Here is a 17,854-nt window from a genome sequence, read left to right as displayed (position 1 = left end):
ATTTCTTCATTTCCCCGCGAGCTATTTTCTATACTCTTTTTTGTGTTTTCTGATTCGCATCTCAATGCTTTCGGTGCCACAACCCTCCCTTTGGGCTACTCTTATTTTGCAGCGCATGCTCTGCCCGCTTTGCTGCCTGAACTTCATGATCAAATGGATTTCTGCGATTGTATGGATGGGCCACAAGCTGCCTTTGTGGTAGAGAACCAGTCGCGTGGGCCAACTGGCTCAAACCATCGCCCATCTCCGATACACTGAGCATGAGAAAGTTAGATAGCTCATATATATAGAGACAGCTGGTGGCCCACGTACCTTTACTGATATTTATTTCTGTCCAGCAGATTCTACTACCAGAGTACCAGCCCCTCCCTTATCTTTTGTCCCAGGAGTACCCATTTTGAGTGTCAATACCATTGTTGAGTGATCACTGTACTTTGACTCACATACCTGCAGTGAGTCAACCATCACTGCACAATCGTTACTAACAAAGAGATAGTCGAGCGTTGAAGTTTTGCCGTTCAAGCACCATGTAGGTTTCCCTGGCTGGTCTCCCTTAGTTCACCCATTCAACGCAAACAACCCCCATTCTTTCAGGAGAGATACCCAACATGCCCCCTATGAGTCCCCCCCTGTTTTAACACTAACTGTGTGTACAGACTTATAGGTGCCACATTTTTCTTGGTCCCGTCAAAGTGCATTTAGGTCACCACCTACTATTGCACACTCATGGCCCTCAATGGCAAACCACTCAGCAGACACCTTACCTAAGGATTCCTGCTCTACATCCGTACTCACAAGTGATGGTGGAATATACAGGTTCACCATTAATATCGAGCAACGGGTGCTACTGTTTCCGACCCTGGCCTCGATGGCTAGCATTTTATCAGCCGCACTTAACAATTTTCAAGTCCCAGGCTTTGTTCAATTGCCGCAATCAGTTCAGTCCCCCGAATGGCCGCCACGAGGAGCTGATGAAATACCACGTATCCTTCCAATTGTATCGGCTTGTTCAACCACGTTTCCTGAAGAATTAGAATGACATGTTCACACAAGAACGGCAGCGACCCATTCTTACTCAACAAGTGCCTATGCCCCCTGGTGTTTAGTAACTGTACAGTTCAATCACATTCCATTAGGTTTTTCATCATAAATCATTTGAACCATTCCCATCCCTGGGCATCAGCTGTGCTAGTTTATGATAGATGTCCTTCCCCACATCCTTGTGCAGTAATCCACCTGATGCCCCTTGTGCTCCCATAACGACCTGGGAGAATAATTGGGCTGACTCATTCTCCTGTAATCGCACATGTGCTGGGGCATCCACCAAATACCCCTCCTTTAAGATCGATTCTTGGTGGGCTCGTGCAAGTGCGGAAACGTCAGGTGTAACAAATGGACCCTAACGTACCTACCCACCTGCATGCGTCACTGTCTCCACCACTGTCGGCCAACGGCAGAACCCGCAGTGGCAGCACTTTGTTGCAGATTAACAGGAGATCGGATCTGTTAGTTCTTTTTCCAGTGTAAGTCACCACTCCTCTCCCTAATGTAAAGATTCTTTCATCCAGTTGCCTTGATGATGTTCCCGGGCCCTCCCCTTCGCCTAAATCTACCCGTGGTAAATTACCACATACACATTTCTGCTGGGGGATAATAGGCTCTGGGGATATATTTACACGAGCACTGCTTGCTGCTTCTAGGGGCAATGATTGGATGATTTCCACGGCTTTGCTTACGTTGCCATTGTGCCCAATTTGACACTGTGGCCGTCCATCGTTCAATAGCCAACTAGTTAGTGTTCCGGCAGATCTCAGTAGCCTCCTTTGCTTTATGGTCACTTTTCTCTTGGCCGTCTTTTTAAAACCCAACTCATGAGATATGGCTGTAGAGTTCGGGGGTCCGAGCTCTCGATTTTTGGGAGTTTCATTACCTACTACAACATTTTGATTTATGGTAGACTGGGCCTTTTCCCTTTTTGCCAGCCGATGTTCTTTTCTAGCCATATTTATCCAGGTTTCCAAGATGGCTGCACCCATCAAGATTGAGGCATCCGAGTGGCCAACCTTTGACTGTACGAATGCAAAATGGCCTTTTTGCGATGTAGGGCTACAGTTCTCTGAGACACTGACCCCAGCCCTATTCCAGGATACTTTTGCCAATTCTTCCATTCTGTTGTCCAATAGAGCCAGTGTGTTTCCCTGACTCTGTACACCATTGAGTATTATCTCACATAGCTTCAACAGAAGGTTTTCCGCAAAGTGCACAACATCAACTGGGCTTTTGTTTCCCTCAGTTTGGTTGAAGCCATTGCAACCATTTGAGATGTTCAGATCCCTTTCAACTGATTCCGATACATGATACAGCTCAGGGGATATAGTTAGGCATTGATTTTCGTCATGGGGGGGCATCATGACATTGGATTGGTGTTGGTGAATTCGAGGGTTCTCGGACTACGAGGTCATTACCTCAGCCTCAGGCGCCTCTGTTTCGCCGCGTCTGGGCATTTCCTCCACTCGAATTCCAGTAGCCGTCTGCAGTGTGTAGCACGTGGCCAATAGTGAACCTCCATCAATAGCCCCCAAGTCACAGTCGGACGCATTAATGATGCCACCAGCAGTTTCTTTCTCCAAGGGCTTGTCAACTGGTGGCTCAGTTTTGCCCCGTTTGTCATAGTGAGTTATCTTACCGCCATTCCCTGCTGGTATCATATGTTCCTTAACCCCACCCAAACCTCCTCTTTGCAAACTTTTGTCATTATCGTTTTGCCGCTGAGCCGCAACTCGCGTATTAACTTTCCCTGCCGACTTACCTCTCATTGGTGTCCTCTATGTGTCTTGTGTGGCCAGTTCATTTCTTGCAGGATAAGTAGAGGGGGAGAGGAAGGGCAGGGAGAGAGCAGCGCTGGGGGAGAAGGAACAATGATGAAGGAAGGAAGAGAGGAGTACCAACAGAGGAGTGGGCGGGGCCCTTCAGCCCTTCAACACCACACCACCACAACACTCAGCTGCCACACTCAGCACGGCACGCTTCGCTCTGGTTGCTGGGTTATAAAGGAGGTCATCCTCAGCTAAAGAAACAGCACACTGTTTTCTCTGTGCCGTTTCCAAAGTTCCAATGGCAATCTTCCTTCAGAGGTTTTCCGTGTCTGCAAAGTCTGTCAGCACAAGTGTACAACCACAGTACACCACAACACTCAGTTTATTTATATCCTACCCAGTATTGAAAAATGTGTGAGTACTACTTTGATGTCCCTTACGGTACGACAACATGCACTTACCAGCGCTGACCCCCACACGCTTCCCAGCCCAACACGGGCGTGAAACAAGGAGCGTGATAAACAGTGACTTTATTTCTCAACTGTTACTCCGAACTGAACAACCTCCTCAACCCCTTCCCTGGCCTCACTTCCCTTGCCCCTCCTGTCACATAATGCGGCCGCAGCCGACAACAACATCACAACCGCAACCCCTTATTAACAAAACGTTACTTTAGGCCATAGTTCGCATTCTGGCCCTTTGAGGTCCTCCCCATTCTCTCACCTGAGGTTCCCTTGGATGTCTCCGTATAGGCGTTACATCCTGGAGTCCTCTCCATCTCCTTGAGTCCTCCTCTGGGGTTCGTATCATGATGACTCCAGCGATTCTCTTGAATTGCAATGAATTTTCGAGAGATTGTCTTCCGTTCGCCTTCCGCTGTGATGAGGGATCCCTTCACCTGGGTAACTGTCAGTGGTTCACTGTTGAAGGCAACAGTGTGCTTGTGGGTTTGGGGTTGACACACTATAACCACATCCCCTACTTCCAGATCATTTTCACAACCTTTCCTGGCCCCATCAGCTCACACCTTCATGCTTTCCTTGGCATCTCTGTCTCTTCTCCACACATCGGAATCCTTTTCATATTCTTCTCCTGGGCCCGCAACATAGGGTATCCGTGTGCAGATGCTCCTCCCAAACATCATCTCTGATGGTGCCTTTCCCGTGGTGCTCTGAGGAGTATTTCTGTGGTCCCGCATGAGCTGATGATATATCTTTTCTACAGGTTCTCCCGTCAAACGTGCGTTGCTCATGAATCTTTCTACAGTCCCATTGGCCTGAGGCCACAGTTGGGGGATCCGTTGGTGTGTGAACCCCATATATTCTGCGAAGGCTTTGAAGTCTTGCCACTACTCTGGGTATTCCATAAGTGGCAACCATTCTTTCCAGTGCCAGGATGTTATGGTGTGCTGCTGTGGAGGGTACTAACTGCACGTCCGGGAATCTCAAGTTACTCATCCATTGCCACCAGTATATACTCTCCTGCTTCTATGGGTCCAAAGAAGTTAATTACTATTTCATCCCATGCCTTTTCGGTTAGATCTGTCATGTGAAAAGGTTCTAGTTGGGTCTTTGGCCCAATGACCGCGCATGTGGCACATTGTTTGAGTAGCATTTCCATTTGCATGTCCAACTGCGGAAACCAGACCTTCTGCTGTAGCATCCTCTTGGTGGACACGATGCCCCTGTATCCTTTGTGTGCTAGTCTGAGAACCTTCCTTTGTAGAGTCGTAGGGATGACAAGCTTAGGGTCCTTGAGTATCAGACCGTCTTCTGACTTCGCTAGCTCCTCCCTCACTGCCATCAGGCTTCCGAGACATGTTCTGTGTCTCCACTTGTGTTCTCTCCCATTTGTCTGGCTTGTTTCCATCGGCCCGACTCAATGCATTTGAAGATGATCTGGATGGCTTGATAGTTTTCAGTCTCTATGCTTGTTAAGTCAATGGCCCTCATTACAACACCGGCGCTAAACCATGGCGCTATTAGCACCATGGTTGGTGCCGGTGTTGTAACGAGACCGCCATGGGGAAATACCACCCCATTCCAAGGTTGACAGGGCGGTATTTCCCCATTTCCCCATGGCCCTTCCCCATTCCCATTTTTGCCCCATAGGGCTGAATGGGGAAGGCGGCAATTACGGTACCGTAATTGCTGCGAGGTCCCTTTGCGGGTCCCTACTTTAACGGCTGGTCCAGACCAGCCATTCAGGTCGGGTCCCCCAAAGGGACCTCGTAGTAAGGTGCTAAGTGGTTAACGGCGCCGCAGCCTTTTACGGCGCCGTGAACCACTTAGTACCAGGGTCGTAATGAGGCCCAATGCATTAGTGTACTGTTTGTTTCTTATGTATCACATGCCTGATGCCGCCTCCTGTAGCTAGTGGTATGGCCCACTAGTATGCACTGTCTGCACTTGTATTCAGATAACATCATTTCCTGTAACATACCTTGTACGAGCACTTACTGTAAACCGTCTTCTCAAGCTAACAGCGCCTAGATACCCCAGGGCTTTGCGTGCTATGTAAATGTCAAAATAAAATAAATAAAAATAATGCCGGTGGGTGCTGCTGCTTGTATGATGTAATGTACATATTGATCCTCTATCGTGGGTGGTGACATGGAATTCTTGCGTGGATGCCTGGAAAGGAAATCGGCTGGATTGTCTTCCTTTCCTGGGCAGTGAATGATGCGGAAATTGTAGTCTTGGAGTCTTAGGCCCCACCTTGCAATTATGGGGGCAATTTCGCCTGGGGATTGCCGTATAGGAACAGCAATGCCTGATGGTCCGTGACTACCGTAAATGGTTTCCCATAAAGGAATAAGTGAAAATGCGTGCACATCGATACCACTGCAAGTCCTTCCTTTTCCGCTTGCGAGTAGGCCTGTTCTGTTCTCGAGAGGCTCCTGCTGGCGTATGAGATGACATTACGCTTCCCGCTCTCCGCTAGCGAATGAGACCAGGAGAATCATTGCAAGTAAAGCAAATTTATATAATATATGACATGCGAGCAGAGAACTCTGCTGCCCGAGAGCGCTCTGCCAAACAATGCACGGGCAGCACATTAAAAAGACACACATCGTCAGTCATGATGTTTCAAAATAGGGTACAAGCTTGGGAAGTGATTGGGGGAAGGCCTGGGGAGGTGGGATGCTAATTGGACGTTGCTCCCCTTCGCTCCGGGCACTCGTGGGTCTGCTGGGCTCATCTCCATGGTGTGAAGGTCGAGCAGAGTACAAGAAGAGTAACATTTCTGACTAACCCAAACTACACCCCAGATATTGGCATACAGAGAATAATGGTGGACACAAACTGTTATGTGGATGGGGAGTCTTTGTAAAGTACAGACAGATCTATTGGCATTCTGACCCTTGCATTTATGGGGGTGTGGTGGCACTGGGCCCCTCGCCCAGGTGCCTTACATGTGGGGTTTGGTCTGTAATTTATGCTCCCTGGTGCCACACGATTCAAACGAATATGTAGACAGATGTTAGCTTAGGAGAGAATACACCAGTGCACAGTATTAAGTAAATGGTGGGACTCTGGTGTGATTGTTGGGAGGGGCCATGCAGGCAGTTACCTTCAAAGAGAGTGGAGGGCAGGGGGCCAGTGGACCAGGGCCTGGCAGGGAGGTGGTAGAGAGAGAACAAGTAGGTCAGCGGAGATGAATTGGCACAGGGTTTGGAGCTGCCCCAGTCTCACTGCAGTGAGCACATTCTGTCAGCATTCGATACTAGCTAATTGCAACAATAAATGGCTGGACTTTCATGAGAACAAGGCTCGCGCAGAACTGGCAAGGGGTGGAAGGGGTTGTGGGCTGTCTGTTGCGGTACGGGGGAAGGGAGAGCTGACATCTCAGTTTGGGCCTAGTAAAAGATGGCGTACAGTAGGACACAAGATGGAGTTTCTAAACACATGCATGAATTAGGTTATTGGCATACTGGGTAATGTTATGTTGTGGAAATATGTACGAAGGCAGTGGGGGTGTCCACCTCTTTGCTTATACGTGTTCTGCTTGCTGTGGGAATGTTTAAAGGGGGTGGGACAATGCCACCTCTCCCCCAACATATGCATCCATCTTTCCCTCTTTCTCATGGTATCCGATGAGGTGGCTCATAGTATTGGCTTGCAGTCCTTGGGGGGACATTGTGTCTGTTTTTCCCTGCTTGGTGTTGGTCTGTCACTGCCTCCTTCGGCACGTGCTTGACTGTGGCATAGGCAGTATACGGTCTTGAAATGGTTGTCCCCTCCACAGGCTGACCATTGCTAGACAATGGCAGGGCAGGCGCCTTTGTGGGGCAATTCTTAGCCACAGCGATAGCAGAATGGTTCCCCATTACCTTTGTGCAGTGGCATAGAGTCCATTTTGTGGACAATCGCTGATTTTCCTTTAGAGATTTTGATGTCATTGAGGCCTTCCACCGGGAGGGCTAATGCCACGTGTGATCGTGCCAGGCAAAGGATCTCTTCTAGGGATCGTGATTTCTGGAGCATCCGTTTTCTCAAGTCTGCACATTCACATCCTGCAATGATCTGCGACCTCAGTGCCTCGTCATTTGAGTAATTATTGAAATCACAGTGTTTTAGTCTGATGTGCCGGCACATCACATACTTTCCCACGGATTCACCCTTGATTTGTTTCGTTGTGTGGAACACGTGGCATTCATAATCCACATTTGTGTGGGGCGTAAAGTAATCAGTGAGCGCTGTTTTCAAGTTGGTGTAGGTGTTAGTGGACCCGCTGGGTATTTCGTCCACAATATCGCTCACATTTGGGCCAATGGAGAGGGTGAGCAGGCTGTGCTTCTTTTCCTCGTCTAGTGGTCCTATGGCCTTTATGCAGACTACAAAGTTTCTAACCCATTGCTTCCAACTTGGGCTTGGACTTCTGGTCTCAGTGAGGTCGAAGTGCGTGGGCATTTGAGTAACTAGGCTGTCCTGTAGTTGGGACGGTAGATTTGCACGTGGGGTGATTGGGACAGTGAGAGTTTCCTCATCCACCGACATTATGGGGCTCCCTGCTGCTCCTCGCCTCGAGTGCAGTATGTGGTGGTTGGCAAAAGACGCTTCGATGGGTCTTGCCGGAATGGCAGCGCTGTCGTGGTGTATTTCTTGTGTTTATTATTTTCATTCTTGTGATGGTGTACTTCTTTCAGTGGTGTCACGCGGTGGAGAATGCCACCGGGGTGATGGGGATGCAATTCAGGGGGCTGTGCACTCACCCAGCCAAGCTCCTGGAGGTGGCTACACCTTCTGCGTTATGCATCCTCAAGTGTCTCCTTCTCGGCTGACACCGGTGTGTCGTGTTGATTTCCCAGCAGGGTGCTAGCAGACTGCTCTTTTCCCTTGGGCAGCGGCACAGCACCTTGTGCGCCTGCCCACCTGATCCCCGAACCGGGATCGCGAGTATGTGTGAGGCTGCCCGCCGGGCCACCAGTTTGATGTCCCACACGGCTCCCCAGCATGGGTGTGAAATAAGGAGCGGAATCCAGGAGCATGATAAATGGTGACTTTATTTCTCAACCATTACTCTGAACAACCCCCTCAACGCCCATCCCTACCGCCCCCACCCTTCCATGGTGTCACTTTCCTTGTCTCTCCTGTCACATGACGCAGCCACAGCCAACAACACCAACACAACAACAACTATGAGGTGCTTTGAAACTGTATTTTCTTATTGTATAAGCGCCTAAAAAGTAAACAATTAATAAAGCAGAAATTAGCAGCGTGGGGGGATGTAACAAAGATAGCTGGTGATGGATTTAGTCGTATGCAAGATGGGGTAAAGGGTTCAAATAAGCATGGATGGTGGTTTGATGTTAATTGCAAAAATGCTAAACATTCACTCCTGTTAGCTTTAAAATGTCCAAACAGAAGTAGTGTAGAAATTAGGAGGGCCAGGCAAGAATACAAGAATGTTATTAGAGAGACGGAAATACATTTGCCCAAAGAGAACTGGCTAATCCTGGAGCCGGTGGCAGCTTTGGGTAATCCTAAACTCTGTTGGAAGGTAATAGCGACAGTTCCAACCTCCCTCGTGATAGAAATCGCAGAAATTCAAACAATTAAATGGATTGAACAAATTTCAAAATAATATAATGTTCCAAGCAGCCCGACCGATTCACGTGGGTGCAAGCCCTCAACTTTGCACGCTGTGAAGTCCTCCATACAAAGAGTGAAGTGTTGAGAGGCAGATGAATACATCATCCATTGCAACTGCCCCACCCCAGTATGGCACAGATGAAAAAGGTTACTCACTGAGGCAACTTTACCAGCCTTAGCCCAGACAGGTGCAGCAGGAAATGGCGCTAATGTAACTAAAGATGACGAGAATAAGCAACCTCACAGTGAAATAACACACGTTCATGCAATAGACACAAAGCAAATATGCACTCACCATGAAGAAACATGAACACTAGGTCAAATATGCATTTATACATAAAGAATATCGATTGCATCCATCTATATATGAAGAATATTAACAAACAATTTATAAGCTGAATGAATGACACATGTATATAGCTCACTAACATAGAAACGCAACAGGAACGGGCAGCCATCTTTTCCCAAATAGAAGTCGCAGCACACATTTAAGTGAATGAAATGCCTTGAGACACCACGACAACTCAAACTGCTAAATTCACTGAAATACACACCTGTGCAGAGCACAGACAGCAGCTATGCAACCCAAGCCAAGGTTGCTGAGAAATTAAGGGCAGGTCAGAGGGAACACAAGACAATAATTCCCAAGACACAAGCCATATATTAATTAAAGAACAACCAGTCTTTGAAGGCCAGGTGCAGAATAATTACAATATAAAGACTTCATAGGGAATGGATCAAGCAATTACCTAGTTGTAGTGAAAACCATGACACTCATTAAAATTAGCTAAAATCCCCATAAATGTAGGGCAAAATAATTCCAGATACGGTCTCCGCACACGTGACCCAGCTTGAAGAACAACGTTGATTCATTAGCCGTAGACACCGATAGGACACCTGCCTCACTCCTTGCGTGGATTCTCAGACATGAGGAATCATGCAAGGCCAACCGCAGAGGAATGATTCTGGCTCATGACCTGGGAATAAGAGCTAGTATATTTTTTAATTGAAGGAAAGCAGTTTGTGGACCTCTGTCCCCGTACTGCCGTTTTGGCTCATATGTTGACGACCTGTCCGTTGCCCAAGGTTGGTCAGTACAATGCCAACCAATCAGGACCCTCAATGGTAAGCCACCCAGTATATGTTGTGCCAACCAATCATGTATTTTATAGATGACATGTATTCACCATTATCAATTTAGAGGTGGTCGCAGGTGGAGCCCTCAGATATGTAATATCCAATTAGAAAACTAACCTGTATATAATATATGTTTTTTTTAAAAACCAAAATGTTAATATGGCAGCAGTAATGACCAAAGTCGGGTTCATAATATGTTGTTTTGCATGAGAACCTTTGAGAGCTGCAACTCTACTGCTTGAATTCTGTCTCTGCTTTAGGTTGGATTGTTAATAACGCAGGTTTTGCATTTCACCGTGACTATTTCCGTCATTGACTCTAAGTTTTACTGGCTCCACACCTTCTGCATAATCTGGGGTTTTCCAGGCCATCATTACATGAGGATCCCCGAATACTATCAGTTGTAGAGGTAGAGAATGCATTAAACATGGTGACAAGCAGGAAAGCAGTTGGCCCTGGTCTGGTCCCCATTGAGCTCTTTAAGCATGAACGTTTGCTTTGGCTCCCAATTTTCATAGTAATATTTAACATCTGTCTGAAAATATTATTCCAACTACTTGGAGGCAGGCAATTATTGTGCCAATTTTATTTTTTAAAGTAACTGCTGATTCAGTATGCTATCGCCCAATTCCCCTAATTGACACTGCAGTCAAGTGGTTTGGCTGGGTCTTATAAGGGAAAATAATTAAATGGGCAGAATTGAACTCCATTCTCTTGGATATCCAATCTGGTTTTCGGAGTGGGCAGCGAACCTCTGACCACATTTTTAATTTAAACTTGATTTTGAAGTATGTGCGCGGATACAGGATCTCAATTTATGTGGCTTTAATGTATTTAACAACTGGTTTCGATTGTGTAAATCATACAAAATTATGGGAAACCCTACAGGCTCTTGAAATGCCATCACCAATGCTTGAAGTTCTGGTGGAAATGTATAGTGGTTGAGAAATAAGAGTTCTTTTTGATGTCTCAGGTAAACTAACACCCCCTATTACTTTGTCCCAAGGAGTAAGTCAAGGTTGTGTTAGCCTTGCTACTTTTTACATTGTACATAAACTCTCTTGCTTCTATATTTACTAACCTGACTAGCGATGGTCTGAAATCAGGTTATAGGCGCAACCCGGTATTAAGCGGATGACGCTGTTCCAATTGCAAGAACTAAAAATGCCCCACAAACGCCGGTGACGGGATTCAATGATTATATGAAACACAGGGATTTAAAGATTAATATAAGGAAATCAAAGGCTATGTTTATTGGGACAACAAAGAGATCAGGGAAACCGTTAATGGTAGAAGGAAACAGCATGGAATGGGTGAGCTCATTCTGTTACTTGGGTGTCAACATAGCGAAAAATGTCGAGTGGAACACTCACATTAAAATCCAACTGAGCAAATTTTCTCAGATAAATGGCTCGCTAAAGAGATATGGACATGCATTAGGGGGCCTTCCAGTGGACCACGCTATGCGTATTTACAAATCGAAGGCCATCCCATTGGCAGGTGTCTGGGGCTAGCAATCTTCTGATTTAGTACAGCGGAAGAGAAGGAATTCCTCAGGTCGGTAAAGGGAGCATGTCAGAGCTTCCCAGGATACTTGTTACATCAATACAAAAAAGGTAGCAGACGCCCCTCTCTCGAAAGAACAAGGCATGATAACCTGTTCAGTGGTTATTAACCACACAGAGTTCGCAGCCATTGCTTTTTGCTCACTGTACCTTCACAGATGGGAAATATCCATTTGCATATCAGTATTTGTCCCACCCACAAGGGCAGTCCAGCACCGAAATGCTATGGCAATTCCTCTCTGAACAAGAGTACCATCAGCAACCCCATACACGTGTTTCAGCCTTGTTGGGCATCATCAGTGAGGTGAAGCTGAGCCTCTCTAAGCACAGTGAGCAGGGAGTCCACGTCTGGTTGCCCCCAGGTAACCTAGGGTGACCAACCCCAAGTTCCTTTCAACAATACAAAAAAGGTAGCAGGCGCCCCTCTCTCGAAAGAACAAGGCATAATAACCTGTTCAGTGGTTATTAACCACACTGAGAGTTCGCAGCCATTGCTTTTTGCTCACTGTACCTTCCCAGATGGGAAATATCCATTTGCATATCAGTCTTTGTCCCGTCCACAAGGGCAGTCCAGCACCGAAATGCTATGGCAATTCCTCTCTGAACAAGAGTACCAACAGCAACCCCATACACGTGTTTCAGCCTTGTTGGGCGTCATCAGTGAGGTGAAGCTGAGCCTCTCTAAGCACAGTGAGCAGGGAGTCCACGTCTGGTTGCCCCCAGGTAACTTAGGGTGACCAACCCCAAGTTCCTTTCAGAAATACAAAAAAAGGTAGCAGGCGCCCCTCTCTCGAAAGAACAAGGCATGATAACCTGTTCAGTGGTTATTAACCACACTGAGAGTTCGCAGCCACTGCTTTTTGCTCACTGTACCTTCACATCACCTTGTTACATCAAGAATGCAGCTTGATGTATCTCTTGGACCATATCCAGTTGCCTCCCCTAGTGCAGTGGCGGCGGACATGGTGGAATACTAGTAGGACACTAGAAAGCATTATAGCCCCGGATGTTTATTATAGCTGGCGTGCTTGCATTGTGTAAAAGCAACATTAAAATCTAAGGGGTTGGCGGAGTACTTTGAGAGGAGAATGCATGGGAAGAAGAAGGATTATAGACAATTGACAAAGACTTTTTTCGCCTTCAAACAAAGACATTGGGCCTCATTAGGAGTTTGGAGGTAGCCATGCCCTTAATTAGGGCATGGTTGCCTCCAAACTCGGGTCCGGGTCCGTCGTCCCTGAATGAGGAAATACCGGGCCATTCCGACTTTGGAGGGCCCAATATTTCCCCATTCAGGGAACCCGGTCCCGGACCATCCCCATTCCCATTTGAGCCCCCTTAGGGCTGAATGGGGAGGGAGCTAACAATGGGCCCACTAATAACGGGCCCTTTGTTAGCTCCCTGGTTCCCTCACGAGACCCGCAAAGGACGTCTGGTCTGACCAGACGGCCAGAGCGGCTCCCGCAAGGGAAACCCCTAATAGGGCGGAATGGGTTTAACGGCAGCGGCAGCTCCACCGGCGCCGTTAAACCCATTCCGCCAGGGTCGTAATGAGGCCCACAGAGAAGATTAAGAATGTAAAAAAAATGAGTGTACAAGGCTCCCTTGGAAATAAGTCCTTAGTAGGTATGCCCACTCATAGACACTAGTTTAACGACCCAAGAGTGATTCTGCTTTGTTTAAAAACAGGCTTGCTATTCACAAATGGCAACACTCTCGGATGAGATGCTGGTAGTAGGGGGGCAAGTAGATGCCTTTGCAGTTGGCACCACGGTGATGCTTTATCATATTTTTGACTATTGTGCCCAGTTAATTCAGAATTGAGGCACAAACTTCTTCTCTCAAAGTTAAGGAGTTGGGGGATGAGACCTTTGTCTGTAGCTTTTAACCAGAATGTTTCATCACTTCCTGATGCGAAATGTGCATACCATATTAATATTCTTATTGGACGGGTGCTGGACTTGAGAATCTGTCTATTACAGCATAACGACTGTAAGACTCTGAAATCTCTTATTTTTAAATGTGGTAATGTGTAGAATTGGTGGCATTCATTTGTATTTTACCATGTTAGTATTTATAATTGGTGTTATATTCTGCTTTATTTATGTATTTATTTAATAGTTTTTTTTTATAACGCGCCTAATACCATTCCGGAGTTCGGTTTCTAAGCGCAGGTCCGGGATTCGAACCTCTGTTGCTCACCGTGGTCTTGCTTCCAAGAGCTCTCCGTTCACTTTGTAATTTAGTATTGCTATTGTCTGTGACTTATTCTCTTTTCTGGGAGAAGCACTCCTGGAATAAACCATGTCTTCGTCTACTTGCACCAGGCCCTGGGAGCAAACCTTTCTTGAATTGTGAATCAGGGTTGCCCATGGTTAAAGGCAGCCCCTAGCTGCTGGAACCGTAGGTTCCATCAGGCTGTTGGCAGGAATGCACGTCACTCTGAAACTGCCATGTTGCCATAGGTTACGGCAGCTGCTGAGAGGTTTCAGTAGAGAGGCTAACCACAGTGACATGCTTGCACTATACTTTTCAGCATGGAGCATTACGAAAGTGGGGTCCAATTAGCAGGTCTCACTTCCAGAGAGATTTATTTTGTTTCATTTTATATTGAAAATCAAAATAGCAAAGGCTCTCCCACCCTTGCAGATGGCATCCTGTCACACAAGCAAGGGATTCACTGCACTATCACTGACAAATTACAGTCATGCCATCGTGTTTCCAGCACCCAAGGTATGTGACAAACTATTACAACTGTCCTCACTCTTGCCACCCTCCCACATAGTCATATCCACCCCAGTATACCTCGGGGGACTGGAGGACAACTGAGGTCATTGGCAATTGTGTGGACGGCAGCAAAGGAAGCTCTTGGGGGGGGGGGAGTCACCCCTCACCACCAAAGGTGGCCCTGGCTGACTGCCTGCCCAAAACCAAAATGCCCCATGGCAGCTGCCAATTCCAGCAGGGCCAAATGTCTCCATGTCCTCCCACTGTCTAAAATCCTTCTGTAGCATGGACGTAATTTTAGGGGGGGGGGGCAGAGGGGGCAGGGGTGTTAGTCCACTCCAACTTTCATGGCACACCGTTCTGTCCACATTCATTGGGCTGGGGCACCTTTTCTTCAGATGTCATGCCCCCCCCCCCAAAATTTCAGCAAAGTTACTCCACTGTTCTGTAGTGCCCATAATGGAACAGGTGCCTACACAGGGTGAAGGCATTCTACTAGAGGGGCCATAGCCCACTGCTTTCAATCTCATGGAATATTCCTTGCTAAATTAAAGGGATTACTTTCACTGCCACCCACACGGGGATGACAGACATGTAGATGGCAGTCCTCCTGCCTGCCTATCACCATCCATCCACCCTCGTCATTCCTGGCACATGATTACACAGATGGTTAGTGGCGGGGCCCCATCGCTCCATTATCCTTAGCTGCCACCTAAAAACAATCCATCTGACCCCACTCAGTTATGCACAGAAAGGTTTGGAGGTTCCTGCAGGACTCTTCCCAGCCAATTGGAACTCAGCTCTAATTAGCACATAGAAGATTGGTTGCCATGGTGCTGCGTTGGACTTGTGCCTGTGTCCAGAGTATTCATGTCTCTGCATCCAGTGATAATGGTGTCGTGCAAATGGCTGCCATGTGGCGACATTTCCCTAAAAAATCACCCCGCACACAAACACTTTCCCCAAATATTCTAGGAGTGTGGAGGTGACAATATATAATTATACCCCTCCTAGAATATTTGGGGAAAGAATTTTAGGGGCCAGGAGAAAGAAGTTGCCTACATGGAGACTTTTTCATAGTGACATTTATTTATTTATTTATACATTTATAGCAGTGCATCAAACCTTCAGGCATCAGGGTGCTAGTTCCAGTAAGTGCGAAGTGACATTCTTCAAAGTGCAAGACCACGTATGTAGATTACAAAATACAAGTGGTTCTTTAAAGAGCATCTGGCAGAGACATGCCTCATGGTACGGGAGGCTACATCAGGGTACAGGTATGCATCATAGACAAAATAAGTAAGGTGCACGCTCTGGAAAAGCCATGTCTTATAGTACGGGGGTGGCATCTGGGGTACAGGTAAGCATCACAGACAATATAGGTCCAGGTACACGCTCTGGAAAAGGCACGCCTCATGGTACAGGGGCTGCATCAGAGGTGCAGGTAAGCATCATAGACAAAATAAGTAAGGTGCACACTCTGGAAAAGCCATGTCTCATAGTACGGGGGTGGCATCTGGGGTACAGGTAAGCATCACAGACAATATAGGTCCAGGTACACGCTCTGGAAAAGGCACGCCTCATGGTACAGGGGCTGCATCAGAGGTGCAGGTAAGCATCATAGACAAAATAAGTAAGGTGCACACTCTGGAAAAGCCATGTCTCATAGTACGGGGGTGGCATCTGGGGTACAGGTAAGCATCACAGACAATATAGGTACGGGTACACGCTCTGGAAAAGCCACGCCTCATGGTACAGGGTCTACATCAAGAGTGCAGGTAAGCATCACAGACAAAATAGATAAGGGTCCACGCTCTGGAAAAGCCACGCCTCACGGTACAGGGTCTACATCAGGAGTGGCGGTAAGCATCACATGCCTAAGGGTACAGGGTCTACATCAGGAGTGCAGGTAAGCATCACAGACAAAATAAGTAAGGGTCCACGCTCTGGAAAAGCCATGCCTAAGGGTACAGGGTCTACATCAGGAGTGCAGGTAAGCATCACAGACAAAATAGGTAAGGGTGCACGCTCTGGAAAGCCACGACTCATAGTACGGGGGGCTACATCATCCCATGGCATGGAACCCATCTCTCTAGGTTCCATTGTGTTTATAAAGCATGTGGTTGCCATGGGACAGCGAAGTGAGGGAGCGGATGCACTGCTCCTGCAAGGTTTCCTTTAAGTTTTACCAGATAACAAGACCACAGAGTTCTAGGCCATTAGAAACACAAAGGGGGTTGCTATTTAGTCACAAATGTTTTGCCCTATCTCGGCACACTCCTGGTTAGCGTTCATTTCCACTAAGCATGCGAACTAGAAAGGGGCATTTTGGCAGACAGCAGCATAGCTGGGCTAATCATTCAGCAGGGATGCCACTGGGACGAGGACGATCTACTGTGGCCCATCGCTAGGTCAAGGCCTCCAGGGCCCCGGGCCCTGATGGCTTAGCACCAATTGTAATCCAGAGCAACCTTCAAACTGTGGGTTGGCCCACTGCAAATCCTTGTTAGGTAAATGTTTTGCACGCATCGCCTTACTCACACCTGGCTGGCCACGTTCTTCACACCTATACAGAGAGAAACCTTTAGTGGTGCATCATAGATCTCCATATAATGTTTTATCCAGTTTTCCTCCGAGTTCGACCCTGTCTTATTGATTAAACTCCAAAAAGCCGTTTTATCATTTGTAGAGAAACCATAAAGCATTAACTCTCCGTCCTTCTGGATTAGAGATGCCCTGTAATTGTTAATCCAAGTTATAGAGCAGCTTCAACCTTGTAGCTTCAGATTTAATTTTCTTGGAGGAGGACCTGACCCGACCGAAGCGCCAATACCTTGCCTTAACTCATGCCTTTTGTCTTAATCACAGGGTCGAAAGCATGATTTCATTTTGGGGCTTAACGTGAGTTAGACTTAAATTTGGCATTCAAATGTATAAAGAATCCCACAAAATACTCAGGCAAAAAAATATCAGCAAGTCTTTTTATGCCAACTAGAATTAACAGCCGGCAATTTAGTATTGTAGATGGATGCATACTGACTGCTTCAACTTAAGCGATTACCAGCCCAGTTGATTTCTACATGGACTATGTTTTCCGCCAAAGAGGACGTTTCGACTCCCTCCATATACCATTCCGTGGTAAATGGTAAAGGGTCACTAGCCGTGGAGTTCAGCACCTGAAACGTAACGCACCTTTCAAATAGCACTTCAGTTGTAAACATAATCCATGCGCGACACCATGTGTCAAGTCGATTTGGACGGAATACCCCTTGAATGTTACCATTAAGAGGTCGAAAGCCCCAGATGTTCATAAGAATTTAACCATGCTGGACCACTACCCGTAGTTTCTTTAGTGGAATACCAACGAGGGACAGTTGCTTCAGATTCATTCTCGAGAGGTACAGTTTAAATCTCTGAAAACCAAAACATTATTGTCAGGCTGAGAGGTCCTGTGTCCGCGGAAGCTGCTGAACCCCCAACGATCCCCTTGAAATGTAATTCCCAGAACTAGATT

The sequence above is a fragment of the Ambystoma mexicanum genome, chromosome 7p (genome assembly GCF_040938575.1).
Source record: "Ambystoma mexicanum isolate Mex_15411 chromosome 7p, UKY_AmexF1_1, whole genome shotgun sequence".
NCBI lineage: Eukaryota > Metazoa > Chordata > Amphibia > Caudata > Ambystomatidae > Ambystoma > Ambystoma mexicanum.
This window is presented reverse-complemented; position numbering follows the sequence as displayed.